Source organism: Meleagris gallopavo, chromosome 3 (assembly GCF_905368555.1).
Source record: "Meleagris gallopavo chromosome 3, MGAL_WU_HG_1.1, whole genome shotgun sequence".
Classification (NCBI taxonomy): domain Eukaryota; kingdom Metazoa; phylum Chordata; class Aves; order Galliformes; family Phasianidae; genus Meleagris; species Meleagris gallopavo.
This window is the reverse complement of record NC_139406.1, coordinates 9,829,677-9,856,327: the sequence shown is the minus strand read 5'-3', so window position 1 is coordinate 9,856,327 and position 26,651 is coordinate 9,829,677. Positions and strand designations below refer to the sequence as shown.

Here is a 26,651-nt window from a genome sequence, read left to right as displayed (position 1 = left end):
TATCTGCACAGAACTGCCTTCCGCTCCTGATTTATTCCTCAATAAAACACATAACGAGAGGGAGAAAATGTTTAATTGTATAACTGCTGTGACTTTTGTGAGGTACATTTTTGGTGGTTATTTATGCACTTGTCTGCTTTTAAAGAAGTATAAAGACCCACTACTTTCATTTAAGAGGGAAGAGCGAAAGAAGAGGGAAAATAAAATCGGTCGAAGGACAAGAAGTAAACCTTGAACTATTTCTGAAGAAGGTCTCTGGTTAAAAGATCCACTAACTTTATGAAGAATTTCAGATCCTAAGGGCTCCCCGGAAAAAGATTCCTTCTGTCCCCTAACAGACCAAGCCAGAAAACAACCTCCAATTGGGGCTTTTTGATTTTGAATGTTGGAAAGCACTTGCTTTTTTCAAAGCAGTAGCAAGTGAAATATTTTTTTATGTTGCCTGTGAAATCTCTGATTCTGACTACTTCTTTAATTTATTTCACCTTTTCAAAATTGCACTGTGGTTTTCCTTTAAGATAGCTTGGGAGCTGAACATAGTGCAGGATCCAAGCGGCAGGCATGCGGGCCTGTCTTCAGGTTTCTGCTGCAAGGTTTCTACTTGCTGCCTTGTTCTAGTGGCGACAGGCATTTTGGCAGCATCTTAAGTGCTCAAGTGGCGCATGCAAGATAAGAAGACTCCAGGATAATTAGAAGGAGTGGGCTATTGGGAAGTTGGCATTATTTACTTAATTACATCATAAGCGTGCTTCCTTATCTTTTCTATTGCCTGTGTAATGATGTAGCTCCAAAGCTTGTTCTTTAGGGGGTGAAAACCGAGGAGCAAAGTTAAGCTTGTTGTGGAGCTCCAATTTAGTCTCATTACTGATAAAGTGTTTATTACAGAATGGGAGTCAGTGCTGACATGTGCTTTGTTCTGCACAAGGCTCTTGCCTCAGGGGCTATCTAGGCTTCAAAAGAGCGGGTGTGTGGTAATGCAAAGACGTGCCTATATATCTGCACACTGGGTTGATAGAAGAGCAACGTGCTCTGTAAAACTGTACTTACTAGCAAGGCTTACAGCACTGCTGCCTGCCCATTTGGTTGCAACCAAACCTAATGATGAAATCCCGGCCTGACTTCTAAACAATGAGGGTGTTCAGTAAGTCTCAAGAAAGAAAGCATTTTTTTGTTGAACTCCATGAATAGAAAGGCGGTTACACTTCTATTAAAATGGCTTTAGACTTTGTAGAAAGTGAAACTTACCATTATCCGACGTTTTTGGCCTCCACCTACGGTATGTTAATCAAAGAAACATAGGAGTTTTCTGCATCGTTGATAGCTATCTCTATAGGAAATCCAGCGTTGTAGTAAACCATCTGGTTCTTGCTTTTCCCAATTGTTCAATTTCTCTTTCAATTCCAGGATTTCCTTGTTCCAAATACTTCTTCACAGACCCAAGCGCCTTTTTCTTTTTTTCCCTGTGAAAGAAAATTTCAATGAAACAGAGATGAACCAAGGAGGAAAATGCCTTTCCATTTACTTTTTATGGGTTTAAATAGCTTACTTTTATTTAATATTTCTGGTTTTTTGTTTGTTTGTTTTTGTTTTGTTTTTTTTTTTATTGAGACAGTGCCTAGGAGCCAGAACACCATTTGGATTATGCAAACATAAAGCAAAGGCTGATCTCTACACTGCAGATCATTAATCTGAATTTAACTGACCAATCACACTTTCAGAGGTCATTTTGGTTTGTTTTTCAAACCTTCCTGTTGTCTCAAGTTACCCAAATGTCACATTGTTGGGGCCCTGTCTTTATTCTGACGGGGAGCACACAAGCTGCTACCATGCTTTCAGATGCTGAGGTGACTGCCTGCTGACAACCAGTTCCTCAATGAGAATGTTCTGAGATGCATACTTTTTCAAAGAGAGACCTTGGCTGCACGAGAAGGAAGCATAGGAGTTGTCAGCAAATAGCTGTGGGAAAATTTTGAGCTAAGAGGGCTTCTGCCATGTGTGGAGGGAGTGAAGTTTTAGATGGGCTTACGGTATGGCTGCAGGAGCTGAGTGGAGCTTTTCAGCTTTGGGATCTTCTCCTTTTGACAGGAGAGTCAGACCAAAGGAAACTTTGGAAACGGAGTACGTTTACTTTTTGTGTATTTATTTTTGAAGCTCTTGGTAACATTCATCACTTCCACAAATGCAGAAAAATGATCATCACAAACGACCGTTTCTCTTGAATTGTTGAAGTCTCTAAGGTGTGACAGTGGCTCCCGACCTTCCACTATCCTCCATAGTGTACAGAGAACCCAGGAGGTGTGATTTCCCCATCAGCATTTTTCTAGAGAATGCAAATGCCTTGTCCAAAACCTATGGAGGACAGAAGTGCTCAGAATGAGGTAGAAATGATCACCTTCTTAAAATAGTGCTGCTGACACCTCCGCCTCCCATACAAAGCAGACAAATAATGGCGCTGAGTAAGCTGACTGCAAGACTGCCAGTAAAGGTTGCACAGCAGTCGCCTTTCTCTGCTCCCAACAAATGAGGAAAACGGATGTCTTGGCAAGGATTTTTCCCATCTGTCTGGGTCTCAAGTGCAGAAGCAGCACTTCACAAGGACGAAAAAGATATCCTATTTTTCTGTGTGAGTAGCAGCCGACTGCAGGGTGGCTGGTTTGGTTGTTTGTTCCCTCTGTCCCCTGACTTCTCAAACATGTTCAGCATGTTGAACTCAGTTTCTCACCCCTCATCCAACATGGAGTGGAGTTAAAGAACAAGAGCAAATATGTTGGGATTATTGCCGTACATTTCAATTAATAAGTTCGTTCTTTTAGTCCTTTCTGAGGCATACAGTTCGGCTATGTTTATTTTGCCAAACGATACCAGGATGATCCTTCTGTGATGTTCGTGGCTTACCAGGGTAAATCGTGGTAGTAAAAATGATGGAAAGACAAATCTAATTAAAATCCTTCTTAAAATAAAAATGCTAAAGAGATCCTTGTTGGCTGTGTTTAAGGAAGAAAGGCAAACATAAAGTCTTAATCCCCTCTCCTCTGAAGGACAACATTGTACTGAAAGGGCTGACTGCTGTTCTACATACTGGGTGTTTTTACTTTGTGCCCTTTCCTAGCAGTGAGGAAAGAAAATAAGGTGCAACCCACATGCTGTCCAGATCTGCTGTAAGGCATTTTCCTCCTTTTGCTGCATAATGAACAGGCGCTCTGTGTCTCTGCTTCACAAACAGGTTATTTATTGCTTGATGTTGAATTCCCCTTTTATTTGCTGAAAGACGCAATCCTTGCAACCTCAACAGGCAACCGTGAGAGCAAGCACTGGTATGGGAATGTAAAATGACTTGTACTAGGCCTGGCAAAAAATCAGGGGTGGTACTAGGAACCAAGTTTTTAGCTAGAAAGACCCATCCAACTTGCTCTGCTCAAGGAGGAGCTGGTCAGAAGAGTCGTGCTGGTCAGATGCTTATATGGAGAGGAAAGTGTTAGTACATAAATGTGAAGAGAGCTGAGTGAACTTGGAGAAGAGCAGTGGTAGGTAGCTGACTTGTAAACCTTGATGAATTGACTTCAGAGTTCAGAAGGTGCATGGAAACTGAAAGACTGCAACAATCATGGAAAAAGTGTGCTTAGGTTATAGAAACACACCCAAATTGTCATGGCAGCTGTAGAGCAGCAGGCAGTGAGAGTTGCCTGGTTCTTTGGGCTGGAAGATGTTCATTCCAGACTTTGAGCAGGTAGGTGGATGTTCTTGGGGTCAAACTGCAGGCACAGATCCTGTAATTCGTCCCTGCTCATCAGCTGAGGGCCACTCCTGTTGTCACATGGAACATACTTCACCTGATAGTTGCTTCTGAACTGCAAGCAGGGAAAGGGGCACTTTAACCACCCCACTTAAACCATAAATTGCCTCACAATCTGCTTAGCAGGCTGGAAGATGAGTCGTTGAGCATTATGCCAAAGGTCATTCCCCTTCAGGGCCTGGAGGAGCAGTCTGGGCCATGCGTCCTTTCTCTGTAAACTGCCTCACCTTCTGTAGGAGTGTGAAGGATCTTGCTTTGCTATGGGTTCTTGCATTGACTCAAGTAGAATGGTGTAAGCATTCCTTTCAGAAGTCCATTTCACAAGTAGAAATCTGTTATTCCAGTGTATTCTAGAGTATTTGGAAAGTGATGTTAGAGGCATCCTATTAAGGTTTGATTGGAGATACTGATGATACTGATAGTGCTTGTTAAAAAACTAATGCCAAAGTTGAGGTGGTGGTCTGTATGACCTTTACTTGAGGTCCAATCACTTAAACAACAAAAGCTTTTCTCCCTGTTACTACTTCTATAGTTGCACCCTTTCTGTTTCCATTTCATGCTGCATGGTCTCAGGCCTTACTTTGTGCAGGCTGTCCTTTTAAGCTCTGAATTGCATAGTTACTTTTCTGTCTGGCTACCTGGTGGTGCTGTTACTGTAGGTGCCCACACCACTTTCATCTCTCTAGTGAGGAGAGGCAATGTTCTACAAGGAGCAGAGAGGAATGAAATTCATTCATTCAGCATTGTTCAGGGCAGGAGTTGGTTTGCTTGCCAACAAGCATCTCATTTGAGCCTCTTCTTTTATTGCTGTTGTTCATGCTTACTATTTCAGCAAAGCAAGCAAAAAAAATTCAGTGTAATTCATTGGAATTGGTGGAATATGAAGTGATCAGTTTTTGAAGCTTAGGGTTAAATAAGGTGATAAGCATTTTGTGGGAACTGCAGTGCTTTCAGGTGCATTCTGAAGTTATGGGAACTTTTTGATTTTCTTTTTAAACAGAAGACTGTGATTTTTCTTTCCACTAGCTGCATTCACTATGTCAGCAGCATGTTATGACTTCTGCAACAAATACAGCAGGGCCATTTGAAACTTATTAAGGCCCCTGACTAATATTTAATTTACTGGCAGTGAATGAGGCAGTGGATTTGTGTGGAGAAAAGAAGTGATAAAATGCACATGGGTGAAGGCTAAAGCTAAGAAATTCAGGTATAAAGGCTGTTTGTACAGACTTAATTCAGGCTACTTGACTTTGTAACTAAAATGTTCTTTTAAGCTGTAATCATTTTTGGTGCCCCAAGTGCTAGAGTGCGATGTGCCAGAGAAGGTCTGGAGCGTGTGTTTGTGTAGATACATACCTATATACACATACACACATACACTCAAAATGTATATATTATTCTTAACCCCATGTGTAGTGGTTCTTCCTCTTCATTCAAGTTGTGTCTATGCTTAGAGATCTGAGGTGGTAGGGACCTGGGCTACCTTTGTATTCCCAAGAGCTGCAAGCAAGCAGACTGATGCTTCTTGATACTGTTTGTCATCTGCTCCAAGCAGCGTGTGTGACATAGCAAACAATATAGCTGGGTCAACAAGACTTTCCTGTCATTGAAACATCACTTCTTCAAGGCAGAAAAGCAGTTTTGATGGCTGCTTGTGTTATTTCATCTCATTCATTCACTAAAAAGCAGCTGGCAGCATGTAAACCAAGCAGCATGGTGCTTGGTTCTGGTGGTGACTACTTTGCCCAAGGTGAGGAGAGGAAACTGAAGATTCATTTTCTGAGTCTTCTGCTTAGAAGGATGAAGTTTGTATTTCCAAGTCAGATATGTATGGGCACTTCAGCCTTGTCCCACGTGCCTTGTGGTGCAGTATTGCCGATGCTCTGCAAATAGCATGCAGATCCCAGGACATGCTTTCAGCTCTCAGAGCAAGCTGTTGCTAAGTACTGCTAGTTTGGTGCTCAGCAGAGAAGCTGGGTTGCGTATTGGCAGCATTTGGCAGCGTCTTTACTGTATGTTACAGAACAGCCCACGTTATAACACAGGCAATTAGAACAAACAGATGCAAGCTCTGAAATAAGCTTCTGTACCATGCCATTGCTTGAAACTTTCTGAGGTAAGCTGTTGCTTTGGGCCTCTCTCAACATATTTGCAAATAGTAAGCAATTTTAGAGAGACCGATTGGGATTGAGTATTGCAGCAATCAGAGCTCAGTGAGCACCGGGCCATGACCACACTCAGACACATCACTTTGGGTGGCAGTGCAAAAGCTGGAGGCATGTCTCATCACTTGGGTTCCAACTATATTCTGCTGAATGAGCTGCCTAGGGATAATTACCACACAAATCTTGTAGAAAAATTTACAGCCTCGTGTTATCTACAGCACTGCAGATGGGACATTTGCCACCCACCAAGACTTTAGCAGTGCCATGGGTTAGAAGGAGGTAAGTTGTGAGCTGTAAGAGGTCATAAAGAACCTAAGGAACAGCAGGCATGAGTTAATATTAAAGTAAAATAAGCAGAAAAGTTAAAAGCTAAAGGGAAATAAAGCTTTGGCTCTGTGTTGGATTTGCGTGTATTAGCAGGAGCCCTCATGTTCTGATGTAAGAGAAGATTTAGCCATGGGTGGCAAAGCAGAGCCTGGGGAATATAACATAGCTCCTGGAGCCACTCACCCCATGTGTGCCAGGAACCCCCTGGGTTCTTTCTGCCAGTGGGCAGACGGATGTCAGCCCACTCCTGCATTAGCACATGAGCTCAACTGAGCAGGGCCAGCTTGGTCCTGCAATAAATATTTTCACATTTGGCAATAAATGAGCTATAGAAGTTGGCATGTAACCAGGGAGCAGCTTCAGGCACCCACAGGGCTCTACTTAGATAGTCTATAGGAGAATGGTGCTCCAGCTAGTGTGAACACTGTACTTGTACACAGGATGGAATCACTTGATGATGGCAGTAATGATCAGAAAATCATCGTCAGAAGCTTCTGCTGCCTATGTAAACATAGCCCACAGCTGTGGCTGTGTCTTTTGCCTTGTGATACACTAGTTCACACTTGCTCTATCCCATATGAAGGGTGGAAGAAAAGATTACAAATTGTGAGCTTTCTTCCTTGCATCAGCTTTGAAGCCAAAGATGTGACATTTCCTACTGGAGATAAGCATTATGAACAAGCTCTTTGGAGATAAGGCACGACAGGCATCAAACATTTAAATTTATTCCACTCAGAGTGTGAGGAAAGGCTTGCAATTCCTCTCAGGGATTTGAAATGATGATTAGATGATGGTGGTAAGGCATATTTCTACAGTTGTCATTGAAAGCTCGCTGCAACTTGTATTTTGTTTTTGGCAATGATGCGTCAGCTCTTTGAATTAGAAGTTGTAAATGTCACTTGGATGTGAGGGAGGAGGACAAATAATCGAATTAATAGTTTGGTTGTAAGATGCTTGGTCATCTAGATATGAAGTTCCTAGGAGAAGGAACATGAACTAAGAGATGTAGAGGGGTATAGAAACTGCCAGAGTCAGCAGGACAGAGATTGATTTCATCACTTGCCCTCCTGACTGTTGATGCCTGTGTTCCCTCTATTGCAAGAGGTGAGCTGGGAACCTTGAATGATTCTCCTGTTTCACGGTGTAAGCAGTGATTTGCACTGGTCTGAGCATTAGAGCATGTATGCATCAAGAAGCAAAAGCTCATTCTGGAGGGCAAAAACCACAAGCTCCTCCAGTTTTGCCTTATGCAAACATGTGAGTAACAGCTCTAGCTCTTTACCAAACTGGACCTCTTGGACCAAGTAGGCAATCAAAGACTTAAATCTGTAAATCTCAAATTGAGTAAGCCAGTTTGGACTTCAGTGGCCAGGATGTTTGCCATCCTGCTGTGTGCAAAAAACATATGCCATGTCTGACAAGGTGGGTAAGGGCCTTAGTCAGCAAACTTCATCTTTCAAACACCTTGTGTGACAGTGGAGTAGCTGCCTTCAACCACTTGCTCCTGGTTCTGTTTCCCCCAGCTGTCACAAATGATTTTCCATTGAGATTAAGAGGCTGAAGTGCTTAAATATTAGTGGAGGAGACTTCTGTTCAAGGTGATGGTAGATTTTTAGTGCCCAGTCTCATGAGATGAATGACCATGATGAAGTGAATCATGGTTTCAGCTGTCAGGGCTGTAACTGCAGACAAAAGGACTAGTTCAGACTTGTGTTTGAAAAGAAAAAACAAAATCCCAACTATAAGCTTTTATTGAAACCAAATGTGCTTGTAAAAGGCAGGAGTTACTTAAGAAGATGCATACTTAAGTGTGCATAGTTAAGTGCCAGTTGTCAGCTCTTCATTTGAAGCCCTATAAATAACTCCTCATCCATTTCTGTGTTGCGAGACGTGCAAGAGATTATCTCAGACATGCCTTCCTCTCAGCACCCATCCAATTCTGCTTCAGGAGGATCAATTCATTCCCTTTCAAGTTTGTTTTCCCCTGGCTTAATGCAGTACTATCAAATAGTCAGAATTCTTCCTGCTGAAGATTTGCCCAAGGATAATTGCTTTCAGCACTGGGATAAACATGAAAACAGTACTTGTAATGTCCTAAGCCATTCATTGGCATGTGAGTTTTTGTTTTTGTTGGTTTTGTTTTCAGTCCGCCAATCACAGCAAGTTACATCCCTCCATAAACATCTCACCAGCATACCAATTACAGTCATCCAAGTAGAAATGTGTATGTGCTATTTGCTAACAAAAGAAGAGCATGCCATTTGGCAGCAAAAGCTGCAAAAGCTTTCAAAGTTCAACAAGCCTCCGACATATAGACATTGTATACATATAAGATTTGGGAGAAAAAAAAAAAAAGTTCGTAAACTATTTTCTTTAAGCTTGACCAGTAATGAAAACCACTTGTTTACAGAAACTCCTGTGCTGCAGCACGAGAGGCTCGCCTGGAATGCTGTGGCTTGGGAGGAGGATGAGCTCATGGCACAGATGGGGAGGTGAGCACCAGACGGCACGTTGCAGACAAACGGTGCAAGCAGGTAATGGTGGTATTTGGTTTTCTCACATACAGAAACAGCTTTTGAGAGCTTCATGCTCCAGCAGCTCTGCTGCAGAGTGTGCCACCCATGGGAGATGGTATGAGGAAATGATACCTGGCCTTGACATGGACCAGTTCCAGGGGAATTCAGCTTGTGAGAGCACCGATTGCTGCATGGACTGGACCCAGGGCTTGTGCCAGTTCAGCTTGGGGTCTGGCATTCAAAAGAGTATTTCACTTGCTAGGTCATTGAATGTTTGTCATGTTTATGTCAGTACAAGGCAGAATGTGGTGCTAGAGGCTCTCTCCAAGGTATGCCCTGTGCAGTGCCTGGTTGTCCTCTGCTCCTCCATCTCACCTCAGGTATGTAGGGCCATGCATGGCCATCTGATTTCAAGAATGGGAATAAGAGCTTTTGTGTATATTGCTCTGAGCCATTCGGTCTTGATTAGAACAGCAGTTAATGTGAAATTGATGCACTGTAGTTCATCGGTCCAAATAAACCTAGTTCACTGCAGTATGGTTGCAGAAAACTAATCTGGACAGACCTTGAACAGAAGGTCATGTCTTTACTGCAAATATGAAAATGTCACCTACTGGAGCACTGTGGAGAGCTGTGCCTCCCATTTTCCAGAGATCTGTCATTGGAGACAATAATGAGTGCAGTTGCATCCGAGACCAATTTTAAAGGAAAAATGTTAGCAGCAGATAAAAGAAGAGGTGACAGTGTGTTGCCTTATCAGCCACCCGGGCTGCACCAGTATAAATGTGCGATTGCCCTTACATGGAACAAATGGGAAATGAACCTGAAACATTGCTTCCCAGTCTTTCCCTGGATCAGTCCCCTCCTTCTGCAGGGACCACCTGCCTTAGAAGGAGTGAATCCACTACCTGTGCCAGCTCTTCCTTCGTACATGCAGACAGACAGCCTGACAGGAGAAGCAAAAGGAAGGCAGCAGAGTTGGTAGCTTGTGCATCTCAGAGCTGTTATGCCACAAGCACTAGACTTAGCAAAAGAGCTGTTGGAAAGCACAATAATCTCAGCCTCTTCCTTTACGTCCTCACAAGGTGAGGCAGCGCCCATGCTGGGTGACACAACATGCAGTCTGGCTTCCTGGTTACTGACATGCCTGACAAGTGGGACCTGGCTTCTGACCCCACTTTCTCCTTCCTGTCCTGTGGCCATCTGCTGCAGAATTGGCCAGGGCTTACAGGAGAGAAGCTGGGAAAAGTCTGCCAACAAACCTGACAGCAGGTGCAAGCCTTGGGAGCGAGGATGAAAAGTTGCCCTTCACCACACAGTGCATTTTTCAAATGTGCTAAGTGATTCACACTGGATGAGATTGGGATTTGTGACCCAGTGGCCCTGGCAGTGCTCTGACATGTGTGCATGGGCAAAGAAGGCGGTCTCAGTACTTCTGCTTTAGTTTGCCAATGGTGATAAACTATAGTTGTATACAAACACTTTTTTTTGTTGTTGTTGTTGGACAGATGACAGAGGAAGATTCTGCATTTGGAGGAGCAGTCATTTTCTGGTGACACTGGAACATGCTTTTCTAAGTGTGGAAACTGTGGAGGTCAGAGGAGTGTCTTCCTGCTTTTGCAATACCAGGAGGTTTCAGTTTACTGAACAGTTTCCCTGGGAGACAACACAAGGCATTTCACAGCTTTGTTAGAGAAGTTGCGTGGAGGTGACTTTCTCCAAATCATTTTTGTAATAAACAAAAAATCCTACTTTGTCTCAAATTAATCCTTTTGACAATAATTGATTTTTTTTTTTTTTTCAGGGACTTACTAGCTGTAAATTTTTTCTGAATTTGAAAGGACACATTTTGATATTTTTAGGTGGAAAAACAATGGTCATGATTACTTTTGTTTTGATGCTTGACCTTATTATGAAGAACCCTGAAACAATATAAAAAAAAAAAAATTGTTATGCTCAAAACTTAAATAATACAGTGTGGGGGAAAAGGGTTTTGTTTTTCTCAGATTTCTTTATTTTTGATTTTTTTTTCTTCAGACTCATTCTTTTGAAACCTCAAATATTTCCCTTATATAGTATGCAGCCCTATTATTCCCTATATGTATCTAGCCCAGTTTATAATGGACTCAGTAGAAAAACTTTCTTTAACAACAGATAATCTTAAAAATGTTTTCCAAGGAGGGGAGGAAATCTGACCCAGTCAGCCCTCCCATGGAATTACTCAAAGCAGAGGCCTTTTCTGCGTGATATGAATTTCTGCCTTCTTGATGATCCTTTCCAGAAAGCATTCTTTAGAGAAATGGATGGTGCCTCTGAACAGAGGGATCTGGACACGTGAAAGCTGTGGGATGGCAGATGTGAAGGATAGAATGTGCATGTTAGTACGTTGGTGCATCTTTGAGATCTTGTGGTGGACATAAAACATTTCAAGCAGGCTGTAGTGCCAACATTCAGGGCCTTCCATTGGTCTAGGGTCACCAAGTGGGATTGAAATCCCCACCTGCCTGCTCTTTATCCCCAGCAATGCTAGGTGGTCTGAAGGCACCAGTGGGAGAGGAGTTTTTAGTAACGCTGATGAGATCCCAGCAGGGAGAATTTGTTGTTGGGACAGAAAAGTGGTTGAACTCCTCTGTGCTCCCACCTCCTGCAGGATTTCAAGAGCTCTCCTTTCTCTCTGCTTTGCTGCTTTATTCTCCTGCTTTCTTCCTTCACTGTTTTATCCTTCCCATTCTTATCACCGCCCCCCAAATTCTGCTGCTTTTATTTTGAGTGCCAGCAGTCCCATAGCTTAGGGCTTACTGAGAACAGAGCCTGAGCAAATCTCTTCCTAAAAGCATGGGCTAGTTTTGTTTTGTTTTTGATTGCTATTTGTTTATTCAGCACTGAAGCTCTTAAATTTCCAGCTTAAACTTTTGGAGGTGTATCAGAGACGTGCACATGATAGTAGGACTGCTGAGAGCATCTCAAAGGATTTGCTCTGGGAACACAGTGCAGGCTGAGCTGAAAGAAGCTTTCCATAGTGATGCTCTCATGCTTTCTCTAACCCTTCAGAGAGCGGTTCTCACCCTTTCTGTAATTGAAACAAGCTGACCAGAGAGGTGCCTTGCGGCAGGTTAGCATGCCTACTGCTATTTGAGGGATATGCTTTGCCTGACCATTTAGCCCTGTACAAGTTTTCTCTGCCCTGTTATTGCCCTTCCTGCTGGGAGGGAGCGAGTTCATCCAAGAGAAAGCACCAGGCAGGTTGTGGGAGAGGAAGCATGTTCCTGACAAGGAGGAAGAAGGCAGGGTGGAGACCGAGGCTTTGTGCAAAGACCTCTTGGAAGTCCCTTGATCATCCTCTTTAACAATCCCTAGTGCCTCCTGCATGATTCCAGGAAGTCCTTAACTCTTACCTAGTTTCTTAAGTATTGCCGTCATTAAGAAAATAGCACTTAAACCAAGTGCTAGCAGGTCTACAGAAACACTGAGCCTGTGCTGGCTTAACTCCAGCAGCCAAGGACCGCCTCCTGAAGGCTGGCCATCCCCAGAGTAGCCCTGTAAGCTAAGCCCAGTGAGCAAATCTGTGTGGAATGGCTCTAGCGCTGCAAAGTCTGCTTCATGTTTCTTTAAACTCAAAAGCTGGAGAATTCGGAGCCAGTACTAAATGTTTGTTCCACTTTCAAAGTTGAGCATCAGGGAGCTATTCCTTAAATAGTGAATGTCTGTTCTCTGAGTACAGATGTGCTTATAGCATAGCTCTTGCCAGCATTTTCCCTGCCTCACGCTTTCCGCAAACTTGCATATAGATTTTTAGCCATCCATTTTTACCCTTTAAAGATGGTGTGAGGAGTAGTGGTTATTCCTTCTCTGATACAGGTGGCAATAATGTTGTACAAACTGTTTTTGGCCTTAACTGGTAAAGCTTGCCACACAAGCTATCCTATTTCTTGTCAGAAGTGATAAATTGGACACAGTTTTGGAGCAGATGAAAAGTTAGACAAAATACATTAGTCAAAGACACTTCAGCATATCGGTTACTCTCCTGTGGTATGCGGGTAATAATTCAGTTCTTAAAACCTTCCATCTGGATTTGGGAGGTCACCTGAGTTCCCGTTGCAGGAATTTAGCACTGAGTCAGTGTGAGGTAGCGGTACTAACCTGCACGTGAGTTGATAGATGGCTTTGCATTGCTGTCTGTGTAACTAGAAACAGAAGCTGGCTCCAGACTGGAATTTGGGATCCTGGTCTCCACTAATCCATCTTCCTGGAACATTCACATCGTGCACTATCACTTCACACAGGCAGTCAGTCCCAACTTAACTCAGCTTTATCCCTTCTTTAAATAGTGTGAGCTGGGCAAATCCAAGGTATTACCTTGGGACAGCTCTCAGAGATGCAACAAGTACAAGCAGACATGTCCCAAAGGTCTGTTGTCCACTCCTTCCACCTTTGGTGGCTGTGTCTTCCCAGTTTAAGCAATGGACAAGTTGTCCTGGAGCTGCCTCATTTCAAGGAAATACAGGAAGATCTTGATGTAAGGAGTCAAGTCTTCCTACACCTCCTGCATCAGCTTCCTTCCCCAGCCAAAAGAAAGGCGAGAGTGAAAGTTTTCAGTGTTTTGACCAGGTTTTCTACTAGCAGTTTTTTTGTTTGTTTGCTTTCAGCAACTATGCTTTTGCTTCTGAGTAAAAATTTTATTTCTAACCCCACAGAGAGGACAATATGTCGAGGAAGTCAGAATGGCCAAGACAAAACTGCAGAAATTCCTACTGCTGATATCTCTACTTCGTGCCCATTTACCAAACCCTTATATCCATCATAGTTCAGACAGCATCAAGAAGTGGAAAATAATAAAGTCAGGCATCAAGATGTTGAAGCCAAAAGCAGCCAGCTGAGTCAAATAAAGAAGGATGGAAGGAGTGACTTAAATAGTCGAAGAGCATGAGGTAAGCTGATAAATTCTGGGGTAAAATGGAGGATAGGTGATATATAGGGGTTAAAAGAAGATAATAAAATTAATGATGATCAGTATAGTTTTTGAAAACTGTATCGTGTCAAAAATGAATGTGCTTTTTGTAAGTTGTCACCTGTAATGGTTTTGATATTTACTTAAATATACATTTCTATATGAATTTCTATAAAGCAAGTATTTTGTTCCAGATATTTGGCGTCACAACCAGGCAAGAAATAGAGAAGATGAATTCAAGACATTAATTCAATTGCAATCTGGCAGATAGTCAAAAATGCTAAAGCGATTGCAAAGGGGGAATCATTCAGAAAGGACACTTTTGACAGATGCACCAAAAGTCTCAGTCCTTGGCTCTGATCTGCTCAGTCCCTTGGTTTTTGGCTTGAGAACAAATACTGTATTTAATTAGGCAAAGATCGTGATGATACAACCAATGAAGTAATTTTAGGACAGCGTCAAGGACAAAACTGTTTTGTCTGGTAAGCTCATCTCATAGAAACAATGTGTATTTAAATTGCCAGTCAAGTTCAAGGTACTTTCAGGCCAAAATTGTGCTTTTAGTCATGCTATATAGACAATATTTTGCTAACCAGTGACTTAGGCAGGCCGGTTGTTATGATGGGTAATCAGCTAAACACACGCTCCCTTTGTGATACAGTACACCTGAAAGCAAATGCTACTGTCTTGCTGAGTAAAGGTCAAGGAGGTGGTATTTCCATGTGCACCACGTTAATGAGACCATTATTGAAATACCAAGTCTGCTTTTGGTGTTTACACATTTTAAAGGGATACTGACAGCCGGGCAGAGAACAGAGCATGAGCATAGGTTGAACCGTGCTGTCTAAAGAGAGGTGAAAAAGCTAAGTCTGTTTAGTTCGTGAAAGATGAGGTTTGATATTCTTCCACCAGTACCAAAAAGCAAAGAGGTATCTAATAATTAATTAATGGTTAGATGCTGAGGGTGGACAGATTCAGATTAGAAAATAGGCAACTAAAAATGTCTTTTGTTTTCAGAGTCAGCAGCCAATCACTTACTTTGGGATGTTGGGTTTGTCTGTCAGGTTAAGTCTATAAGCAGCAAGAATGGAATCTTTTTGAAAAAGATAGGATACTGGTAAGCAAATTTGTGTGAGGTGCATGTGTTACGATTAAATACCGTGGCTTAACAACTTCGAGTAAAGACAGTGAATGTCTGGAAACAATCCAAGTGTTACAGGCAGTAGCGCAGTTAAACTTGGTTTGATCTGAGCACTGCAGGTAGAGATGGCAGAGCAGGCAGCAAGAGTCATCTTTCAGCTTGCAAACCGAAGGTGAAGCTCCTTGGAGATGCTGCTGCTAATTAGAGCAAGCTGCCTGGTATACCATGTTTAGCTCAGTCCTCTTGCTAACTTGGAGCTTCAGGATCTAACAAACCCTGAAGCTCTTTCACTGTGGCTGTTGATCTGAAGACAGTCTTTCAAAATGATGGTGAAAGGATGAAGTTCTCAATACAAAGGGAATTAACAGTGTGTCTCTTGCATGGGTTTATGACTCTGAATACTGATGTCAATTTACAGTTGATTTTCAAATCTGGCATGTCATCAGAATATAAATCTAGTATAACGTAATAGCTGCCAAATTAAAATCAGAACAAAGCATGAGATGAAAATTCTGTCTAGGTAGACATTTTATAGGTGATAATATAGCAATAAGTGTATTACAATCATTGAAGAAAGACAGAAAGGGAAACTCTTGGTTCCCTTTCTGCGACTCTGTGGGAAAGAGAAGTTCTGATAAAGGCTGAGAAATAACCAAGATGCTGTACATGTATAGGGAGGTCTGGATCAGAACTTGGTCCACAGTGGGTTGTGAATCCTAGATTTGGGAGTGGCAGTTGGTCAACGACTGAGAGTACTGGCTTATATGCATGCAAAGCAAAAATCATCTTCAGTCTGAAGCTTTCTTCCTACTTGAATGTGTTAGCAGTTCAATCATTAGATGTCTGTCTGCATTGGGATGCAAGAGGTGGCATCTATATGTTAGGCAGCATTTACAGCCTGAAAATCTATTCCTTGCTGGCTTAGTGAAATATTCTGTGGGCTGGAAGAAGTGTGGTAGTAGGCATGCCTATATTTACAATATGTTTTAAATGAAGCAATTGCATTTTGAAGAATGTGCTGTGTGGTGGGGATAAAGTAGGAGTGAGAGTCAGGGGTCACTGACCTCTCTGATAGAGAGATAGAAGCTGAGAGGAGCAGAGGGTTGTTAATCAACATAGAAATAACTGACTTTTTCATAAATGGCCTGCCCCCACCACCACTGAGATCAGTGTGGCAATTTATGAGGCCCGTCAGGCATATGAGAGGTATAACGATGTAATATCTATAAATATCTGTCCTGTATGTAAGTGACTTGTACCTGAGTAAACCCTCCTAAGACATCATGGGCCAGAAATGAGTACCAGCAGTACTAATACACTCAAAAAAACCTCTCGGTCCCTTTTGAAGGGCCTTCCTATTACTTTCAACAAAAGCAACAGAGAACAAGCTTTTGTCTCACAGGTAGCATGTAATATATCTCATGTTAGTTGTGACTATTTGGAGGCTGGAAGAAGCTTGACTTTACATCTATTTTTTGCTCAGATAAATTTCCCAAATTGGATAAATTTTACTTGTAGAAGGACTTCTGAAGTCAGTATGATTGTGCCTATGTTAGGATCAAAATTTTTTGATGGGGTCATTTTTTTTTTGTCGTGTTTGTCTTCGCAGCTGTGCTAGCCAAAGTGTAAAGAAGGTTTAAGGGCTGGAGTCGTGCATCTTTCTTTCATAGCACTTGCATTAACCTTTTGAAGTTGTCTAAGAGGCATGGTTTCCTGGGGAAGTATTGGTGGTAGGTGGATGGTTGGACTTGATGACCTTGGAGATCTTTTCCAACCTCAGTGGTTCTACAATTGCCCATATGCTTGATCTGATTCATGGGACCTATTGATAAAAGCTTGTTTTGTCAAAATTGCTTGCTTGTCTTGGCATTCCCAACCACTGTATCAGCATCTCACAGAGGAAACTCCAGTGCTGACTTGTTTGGGTCAGCTGGGGAATTCAGCACTCTGCTTGCTCATACTCACACTCATAGGCCAACACTGACTCTTCATGTGATCAAGACAAGTGGCATGGCTCAGAGATGGAGGGATCAGCCACGATAAAACTAAGTAAAAGAAGTGGAAATGTGGACAGAAGGAGGTGAGATCTTTAAACAGCACCAAAATGAGTGCTGAATGGGGCAGTCACCAACAGCCAATAGGTTGGCATATTCACTGAGAGGATACAGGCAAGAGGTGGACATGCAGCATTTCTTCAGACCTACATACTCAAAAAGCTGTCTGTTATTTCACTTTGCCTCATGAAAGCTAATGTTTCTCTCCAAGACCTGCTTGTCACTTAAATCTCTATACTACTACACCTCAATCACTGAGGCAGTGAGAGAGAAGTTGTTTTGCAAGAAATGCTTAGGGTGGATTGACACCAATTGTTTTGTTTGTGGAGGCAAAAAATGCTGAAGACTGAAGGAAATAACTGAAAGAAGAGGAAATGAAAGCTTATTCTAATTTCCAGTCTCAGCACACTACAGCCCAGGCTACACCCGTTTTCAGCGTGTGGGAACAATGCTGTCTGTCATCTGAAGTCTGTCACTCTTTTCTGTATGATGTTTCCCCAATGAGGGTGTGTGTGGGGGTCACCCAGATCCTCCCTGGCTCAGCCTGAGCTCAGGGACTGCACTGCAGCAGGGTCCTGGCCAGTGTGAGCTGGTAGCAGCTGAGAAGAGCAATCCCACCCTTCCTCCCACTTTGTCGGCATCGCCTGCTGGGAGCAGCCCACTGCTGTGCTGCTCTCTGTCCAGCCTCCCACATGGCTATTTTTAACATGGATCAGCCATCTCGATTCCCTTCATGTGGCCTCATGCTCTTGCCAGCAGAAACGGACTGTGAAGCTACAGAGCATCTTCAGTGAGAGCAGGCTCCTTGCTTGTCGCCCATCTCCATCTGCTCTGTGTGGTAGCATCCCCTGCATGGACAGTGTCCCGAGGTCAGTGCCTGGCACACATTTCTTTACCTGTGCTGGAAGCCTTTCCCACAGTAATGTAGAAGGCTTTTCCTATTTTTGTGGTGCATGAGTACAAGCTTATACTGCTCAGCACAGCATATGTAGGCCTGGGATCACTGACAAGCTATTCTATCCCACAGTACATGCATTACTTGTAATGTCTGCTAGTAGAGTCAGGTATTTTCCTTTTCATGAGAAAATCATGCTTTCCATTATGAAATTTCACTCAGTTTCTTCCTATAGCCCTCAAGCCTGTAGTACCCAAGACAAGAAAGAATTTCTGCTTGTAAATAATTAAGATTACGGAATTGTGGGAATAGAACTCTAAATGGGAAACTGCACCAGAAGTGCATTTCTGTGTGGAGGTTGAATACTTTATTCCTGAGTCTGATTGTGCTGACCACAACAGGCTCCAAGCATAATCCATCCCCCAGCTGAAGTTAGTAGGGATAGGATCCATCTCATCTCACTTGAAAGGTCAGCACTATACATGGCTGTATCCAGAGCAGTCAGACAGACTCCCTTTGTAGTCAGGAGAGTAAATGTGTTTTGGCACTCAGTCAGAACTATTTTAGATTTCTGTCTAAAGATGTGGACAGACGTGGTGGGCGGTCAATCAGTTGCCAATAATGAGTTCAGGTTTGGATATCTACATCCCAAGTCAGCTGATATGTGCCCTCAAACTTTCCACTTACTTCACCTGGCTCCAGACCAGATCTTGGTAGATCAGCATTTAGTCCTGACTGCTCACGTAATTGTGACAATGACCTTTTGAGTTCTTGCTTCATAACATCTTGAACTAAATGAATATGATGTTAGTGGAGATGCATAATTTACCAATTCTCTGCGTTCTTGCCAACTGTTTAGTGATGTCTGCCAGCTTTTCTGTGATTTTCATGACAAATTACAGATTACAGTACAAGATTCACAGAATAATTCAGGTAGGAAGGGACCTCTTGAGCTCATCCAGCTGCACCTAGCAAAATTCCTGCTCAAAGCAGGGATCAGAATAGGTCACTCAGGGCTTTGTCCAGTTGATTTTTAAAGTCTTCAAGGGTGAAAACTGCATGACCTGTTGCTGCTACTTGCTCCACTCACTGCTTGGCTGTGCATGTGGGGAAAATTACTTTCCTCACATCATGTCAGAACATCTTCTATTGCAGCACACAGCAGGCACTGCTGGCTCTTCCAGGGCTCCCAAGTCCCTTGCAGCAGTCAGTTGGTCCCCCACCTGTGCTGTTTGATTGGTATGATTTTGGCAAAAAGTATCGTAGGGACTGGGATTTGTGGTGAGAGTTAGCAGTCATTATTATTATTAGTTATCATTAAGCCATGTATTTAGAATAACGTCAGAGATCAAAAGTTCATTGGTATTTTCTGGGAATATTTTCCTAAAACAAAACGCTCACTGGCATTTAGTATTTAGTTGAATCCTGGAAAAAAAGAATAAGGAGTCTGATGTGGAAACTTTAATAGCTCAAATAAAAAGAACAGTTAATTATATTTTGGGAGATGCTGATCTTTTCTTTTTGGCATGAAAGCTGCGAAGTGCTGAGGTGCTCAGGCTTGTTGTGTGCAGGCTTTTCTTGTCTTTTTGGCACTCAGCAATGCAGCATATGAACAACCTGCTGCTGCTGTTGTGTTCAGCCTTGTGATTCTTTTGCAAAGCAGGAATGAATTGTACTCACTGTTTGAAAGGGAGAAGCTCTGGTGCAGAAACTCAGACACCTCTTGCCTAATTTTAGCTGCCAGAAAATCAAGCCTCCAGATCCAGGCTGGCAAACCACAATCCCTCCAGAAAGGGAGAAACAAGTTTATGAATTGATTCCTTCATTTAATCTCTTTCCTACCTATTTCAGAATAATTAGTCTTAATTACTAGTTTTTAATCAAGGCTTGAGGCTAAAATCTCAGCTCGGGTTAAGTTTGGATATTACCAGGTAAGTGGTTCTTCCTCCAACTAGCCACAGGGAACACAGAATCGTTCTAGGATTTTCTCCAAATTAAACAATCCTCCAGATCATCCCTTGTGTTTCCTGAAAAATACCTTGGAGACACTGGGTGCTGAGGGAGGTGGTGAGCAGACAGTTGTCCCTCTTTTCCATCAGTCTTGCTTTTGGCAGGACATTTGCTCTCTGTTAATGTAGATTCATGGTTGCTGGGGAGTTGGGCTTGATATTTCCATTCCTATCACCTTGCATCTGTGAGTGGTCTTTGCAGTGGGGCAAAAACACTCCCACTGAAAAGGACACTGACCTATGACAATGGAGAAATATTGCTCTTTAGCTGATAGAGTGCTTGCAATTTCTTTCAGTAGAAACACTACTAAAATACTCCTTATTTCCTTCATCACTTCTTTGCTACTGATCTTGACTACTAATTTCAGTGATACATCTCTGCAGACTTCTAGGTGAAACCCAGCTGCAGGCAACTTTTGCTGGAGATTAGGGCTTTGGGTTTTTGCTTTATATGGCTCTCAAGAGACGAGCTGAGTTCTCACACTGGGAGTAAAAATCACCAGTGTGTGTGCAGTACAAAGCAAACTGATGGCATCCTGGGACACAAGCTATCAGTTTTATATCTAGCCTGTGGGGTTCCTGGCTGGGTTGCACTATTCATAGGTTTGACTAAGAGAGCACTTCAAACAAAGAAACTTCAATACAGAACAGAATCTTTGATCTCGTTTTCCTGCATATTGAAAAGCTCTCTTGCACAACCAGCTCACAGCAGCAAAAAGTGCTACAGGCTCCCATTCCAAGAGCCAGCCCCTGCCCCAGCTTTTCCTCAAAGGCGCCTCAGTGTTTTGGGTAGAAGAGTTGTGCGGTAACCTAAATGACAGCAAGTCTCAATTAAGATTTAGTTTGGAGGTTAAAACTATTCAATGATTTAGTCTCAGGGATTAAGGAAAACAAAACCTTACCGACGGCTGGATAAAATTCACATTCCTTTCAATTGTGATCATCCTACATCAAGGAAATGTTTGAAATGTTGGCAGTCTCCTACGATATGCCTGTGAAAGTTATTATATTGCTTTAAGTAATTTCAGAAAAAGGAATCAAAAGCTATAGCACAAATGTGTTGTATAAATCTTCATTGGGTTCGCTGCTGTTTTTATAAAAATAGTTTGATCGATGCTGGGTCCCAGTGGGTGACCTTTAAAGAGACCACATCAAATGGAGGGGCAGAGCTGTAGATCTCCACCTCCATGCTGGCTCTTCACAAGAGTGTCTCTAGACAGCTATGTCATCTCTAGCCATAAAATAAATTGAAGAATGTCTGTGTTGCTAAAGAGTAAAAAAAGAAGCCCTTTCCTCCTCTCTGCTGGAGCAACCATGTCCCTAAGCTGCAAGGTGAGCTGCTCACCTGCATAGGGGAGCAAAGGAGAATGAAACCTCCCTCTTCCTCACTTTGAGCGAAAGGGTCCTGTGGCAGGAGTCATAGCTACATGGCACCTTTAGTTAGCTGTTTAATTAGTGTGAGAACAGTTTTATTTGCTAGTTATATCTATCAACAGCAAACTCTTATACCTGGAAGAAGGGGAATGATTTTCAGAGGGATCTTCTTAAGCATAGAAACATTTAGGATATGTATATGGGATAGTACATCCCCAGAGATGCTTCTTATTCTGAGTATTTATGCTTAAAGGAGTAGTTCAGCACGATATTAATGATGAGAGTTTTTTTTGGTGAGACTGCCCATCCAATACTTGAACTAGGTAAGTTATGCATTGATTATTGTGGTGGAAAATCTGCTTAGGCATTTTCTTTCCTTTGTCTTCAATGTTTCTTGTTGTTGCAGCTTAGAAAATCTTGTTCTTGCCACTTTTAATCAGAAAGCTGAGCAGAAATAATCAGCACTGTAGTTACACAATGGTGACTCATTTTTAGAAATATATGCCAGGGAAATATGAGACAAAACAAAATTCTGCTGGGGTGTCCTGTGTTGAGTCACTCAGAGATCTGTTTTGGCAAATAAGAGTTCATCATCTGATGGCACTTGTGGAACAAGCCATTACTCAAAGGAAGATGAAGTGTTAATGAAAGTGGATTTGTTTACTTTTAGCTGTATTTTGGATTCATGTCTATGACAAAGAGCAGCCAAGGCTCTTTCTGTACTTGTCAATCCCATGCTGCTATGTGGTGGCCAGTTACTCAAATCAGATTGCTCAGAATGGTTTCATTGCAATTGTTTGCTGTCAAAAAATGTACATTTCCAATGAAGAGCTTTTCCCACTATTTTTCTCTGAGACTTTTATCCTAAGGCTATTAAAATGTCTGTGTGAGTTCAGGAAAGCTCTGTGATGAAGTTACAGAGCCTGAGTGGTGGAAGTACAGAGATGAGGATGCTTTGTGACCATGTCCTCCCCAAATTCTTGCACTGTCCGAGTATGTCTCAAGACATGACGTGTGAAACTGATGAAGAAATGATATGCTGATGCATCACAAGCAGTCAGGCCAGACAAGGCAGCCTCTTTCAACTTAAGAACCAGAGTAACTGAGGTCATTTTTTGCTATTTGGATGATTTTGTAAAATAAGATCCCTTTCCCCTTCTTTAATTCTCTTCATGATCACATGAAAATATACTCTCTTCAGCTATTTTAGTCCTTAATACTGCTTTTCATTATCTAGAAGAGCCCTTCAGTTCTTTTCTAGTAGCAAATGATAAGAGGAAAAAAACTACCACAGAGAAGGGGAAAAGAGCACAGACCAGCTCTGGTTTAAGCATCCATAAAAACCACAAAATCCTCCAGAGTTTTTACTGTCCTAACTGAGCACATAGATATTGCAGTCATTTCCATACAACAAGTGAGGTCTAGAAAGCAAGGTTAGGCTTTCTATGACAGGTAAGTAAAAGATACAGCAGCAGGCACACACTTGTTGGAATGCCCAATTGGGCAGTGCCCCCCCCATACAGCTCAGGCACTGGACAGAAGGATCTCAATCAGTGGTCGGAGGGAATAAGGCAGATATTTATCTGATTTTTCCCCAGCAAAACTTACTAGCAGCTGGGTTTCATCTACGCATCTGCTGAGGTGTTGAAGGAGATGGTGTTGCAGCTGAGCTGTGAAGAGTGCGTCACTTGTGTCTTCCTTGTTATCCCAGGGTCTGTGCTCTATCTCAGGAGTCTTTCCAACAGAAATACTGGATGGATCAATTACAGAGCATGCTGTGCTTACAGCTTTTTTTCTGAACTGCTCTCAAGCGTCATGTAGAAACAATCACTGTGCTTTAATCAAAGGGATTGTGAAGATAAATTGAAGATCTTTTTTTTTTTTTTTTTTTTTTTTTTTTTTCCCCCCTGTTGTACAATGCTCTGTCTATATCTCCTGGTAATCTGGTTACTTAGCCTTCTTTTTTTACTGCTGAGAGTGGAGAATTGTTGGCCTGGCCTTAGGTGGGTTGTCAGAGGATCTGAGAACAGCTTACCACCATGCTTCAAACCAAATAATGGCAAATGAAGTCCTTGTTATGCCCCTCACAGACAAAGAATAGTCTGCTTTTCAGTTTGTTCCCCAGATGCTGTTGGGAATGTTTTAAATATTTGGTATTCATGATATACTCTTTGGTTAGTATTTGATTCATTCAAATAGTTTTCCGCTGAGTAGCAAGAACAATAGTTTCCAGTTTCAATTCTTGAAAGTACAAATGTCATATTTCTTTGAAATGCTGATATTTACTTAAAAGATGCTGCTTCTGGTAAAATGCCTGCCATTAAGCTTGTATGTTAGTGAGCTCAGAAAGCAGTTTATTCTAAAAGAGCAAATAAAGGTGTAAGAAGGCTAGCAAAAATGATTTTGTTAAACAACAACATCTAAACACACACAAACAACAACAAAATGCTGTAACCTACAACCAAAGATATTTTGAGTAGATATGGAATATTAACTATTGTTATCAATTTGCCCACCATGGTTACTTGAGACAAGCTCTACCCAGGTGCAGATAAAATCCATAGGTTTGTATTTAGCAGAAGGTAGGCTTGATGTTTTAGTGCCTTGGGAGGTGTTAGGGCAGCCAGCAGATGCATTTTCAGCAATAGGCCCTTCAGGTTTGTGGTTCTCTGTGGAGTACCCCATAGATTGAACTGCATGGAGCTGTGGTAGGAAGAAAACCTGCTTCAGGGTTGATTAGAATGACTAATCAGCAGAAGGAGCTGGGACTGTTAGAAACGTGAAACACCTTCCCCAAATTACTTCACTCTTCCTCATCCCCTTTCCCTCTTGAAACACCAGATTCTCCCTTCCCTATTTACTACCCTATTTCCCTACTCCTCTCCCCTCTTGCTGCAGGCTTGAATTTTGAATGCTCCTGCTGCAAGCTGCTGTGTTTACTAACTTTCCAAGCTTGGTCCCAGCCCATTCATTCATCTCCAGTACCAGAAACAGGCAAGCCAACAGCACCTGGCTTGGAGGGAGTGTCAAAGCTGTTTCTAAGAGGCAGTGTGGCTTGTCTGATGAAGCACAAGCTGTTATTATCTGCCTTGCTTTGTTTTCCTTAGTAGCAGACCAAAAAAAATCCATATTCCAGACATTTAGCTTCAGCACAACACTCCCTTGACCATCCTTGGTCAAGCTTTGGCTCCTGTTTTATATGACGTTCTTAACAGCACATGTAGCTTTAATTGAACCCTGTGAAGCTATGTTCGTAGAATCATAGAATCATAGAATGGCCTGGGTTGAAAAGGACCACAATGATCATCCAGTTTCAACCCCCTGCTATTTGCAGGGTCACCAACCAGCAGATCAGGCTGCCCAGAGCCACGTCCAGCCTGGCCTTGAATGCCTCCAGAAATGGGGCATCCACAACCTCCTTGTGCAGCCTGTTCCAGTTCATCACCACCCTCTGGGTGAAAAAATGTTGCTTCAGAGGAAGCCTTGGCACCATGTAAGCTGAATTTTCTATCTTTCTGTTATTTTCTAGAGAGAAGTGGTTGATACAGACTTCAGCAACCTACAGTGAGGTTGCCGAGGGTTGCTTTTTGTGAAGCTTGACCACTGTGCAGGTGTTTCCATCCTTGTCTTTTCCTCCTGACAGGACAGTAAAAGGACAGTAAAAGGAATGGGCCCTTCTTTAGTAATTCATGGGGTGTTGCTTAGCTGAATTGCACTCTATGAGCATTTTATCCGAGTATAGCTTTTTTTACTGAGGCAATGATTCCTTGAAATAAGGTGAAAGCAAACAGAATGATTCATTTTCTGTTTACAATACACAGTGTCACCCAAAGCATATCCTATTGTCATATTCCATCACCCCAACTGGTGTTTCTCAGAGGCTGGCTGGGTGCTGGAGGAGGCCATGTCATACTTCCTGAGTGTTTGTCTGCAATCACAGATCAGCAGTGAACATCTGCAGAAAGTGAAAGAAAGAGCTGTGCACTGCTGACACAGTTTTTGCAGTCGTTATTCAAATAATGCTCGCAGATGCTTTTTAGCCCATTTTTTTTCTGCTTCTTAAATCCCTGCAGCATTAGAAAACACCTTGCCCAACACCACAGACTAGCAAAGCAGTGATCATTTTCTCTCAGAGAGTGGTCAGGCACTGAAATGGCTGCCCAGGGAGGTGGTGGAGTCGCCATCCCTGGCAGTGTTCAAGAGGCATCTGGATGAGGAGCTACAAGATATGGTGCTTGTGGTAGCAATGGTGATGGGAGGACGGTTGGACTAGATGATCTTGTAGGTCCTTTCCAACCTTGTGATTCTATCATTCTATGTTATGTCCCTCAGTCATTATGAATCATGTAAATTTAGCACGCACACACAAAAGCATGATTAAAATTCAACCACATGAAAATCTCTAGGCTAGAAAGCCTAGGATTGAACAGGAATGCTGAAACAGGCCTATGTTCACCAATCTCTTCTGTCTTTAAGACTCCATTTTAAAATTATCTTTGAGCTTTCTCACACGCTAAAGCTCTGTTTAGAGAACTGCCACTGTGCCTTGATGTATCCACAACTGCCTGAACCAAATGTATATTCAGCAGTAAAAAGGAAATGAGAAACTTCCTGTCTGATAAATACAATAGATGAGATAATTAAATGCTGATGATCTGTTTGGTTACATATAGCTTCCTTGGAGTAAAGATGGCCTTCTCCAGAACAGATTATAGCATTTCTCTCAGTACAGGGCAGGTGGATGGGCTTTGGCCACTCAAACAACTCTGCAAATAAATCCACTGCTGTCAGGCAGCTTCCTTGTTCACCTTTGGAAATGATTACAAGCGAAACAAGTCTTTGTATAGAACTTAGCAGTAGCAGAAGAGTGGGAAGAGGTAAATCAGTCAGAAGATATTCCTCCAGTGAAACAGCCTGTGGCAGTAAAATGGCAAATAATGCAGCCTTCACAGAGCTTGCATGAGCTGACAGGGTTGCTCAAAACCCACTGTGCTGTGCTCAGCTAAGCCCAGAGGGACCCAGCTGGGCTCGGGCCATGTGGTACTGCCTCTCAAAGCAAGGGGAGCAGCTGGGGTCGCTTACCTGGCCGGGGATGCTCCAAAATCTCTCTGCAGACCCTTCCCACCTCGTTCCTTGAGTTGGTAGCCTGAGAAGGCTGTGTCCTCCCAGTGGTTTGTTGGGCAAGAGTTGGTTGTAAGAGTATGCTTGTACTCGGTCTCCCCTCTTTCTTGTAAAAGAGAGAAACCGCAAATGTTTTTCTTCCGGTTTTAGTCATTTCCTTTCAGCTTGGCAAATCTTGTTTTTTGACAAGATCTCACAGATATTCAGGCTAAGTGCGCCTTGAATAAGGCAGCTCGTGTGTAGAGTTCTGCGGTCTCCTTTAGATACCGCCTTTGGTGTAGCTACCCCATAAAATCATTTCCATATGA

General features: G+C 42.5%; 1 protein-coding gene across 1 annotated transcript in view; it reads left to right on the top strand.

Annotated features, from left to right (window-relative positions):
* LOC100551407 (uncharacterized) overlaps positions 1 to 26,651 on the top strand; it is a 135,557-nt gene that overhangs the window by 70,221 nt on the left and 38,685 nt on the right. Inside the window, exons 2-4 of the mRNA XM_085220202.1 lie at positions 8,696 to 8,819; positions 10,310 to 10,509; positions 13,496 to 13,729. The gene's annotated coding sequence lies outside the window, so the exon portion shown is untranslated. The remainder of the gene's footprint in view (positions 1 to 8,695; positions 8,820 to 10,309; positions 10,510 to 13,495; positions 13,730 to 26,651) is intronic.